Raw genomic sequence first — 475 nt, forward strand, 5'->3', positions numbered from 1 at the left:
GTGGGTTTATTATAAATGGACTTCATAATTTTAAGGTATGGCCCCATCTATGCCTATTTTGTTAAGAGTTTTTATCATAAAGTTGCACTGGACTTTGTCAAATGCTTTTTCTGCATCTATTGGAAGAATCATATGGTCTTTGTACTCGCAACCTCACAAAGTCATGGAAATTAAACAATCTATTGTTGAATAACTATTGAGTCAAGAAGGAAATGCAGGGGGAAATCAAGAGTTTCTTCGAACTAAATGATAATGGAGACACTAGTTATCAAAACCTGTGGGATACAGCAAAAGCATATCTGAGAGGAAAACTAATAGCATTAAATGCTCACATCCAAAAAACTGAAAGCTCAAAAATCAACAATTTAACGAACAGTCTCAAGGAATTGGAAAAGGAAGAGCAAATCAGTTCCAAACCTAGCAGAAGAAAAGAAATAACTAAGATCAAAGCAGAACTAAATGAAATTGAGAACAA

The sequence above is a fragment of the Propithecus coquereli genome, unplaced genomic scaffold, assembly GCF_000956105.1.
Source record: "Propithecus coquereli isolate 6110/MARCELLA unplaced genomic scaffold, Pcoq_1.0 Scaffold291, whole genome shotgun sequence".
Classification (NCBI taxonomy): domain Eukaryota; kingdom Metazoa; phylum Chordata; class Mammalia; order Primates; family Indriidae; genus Propithecus; species Propithecus coquereli.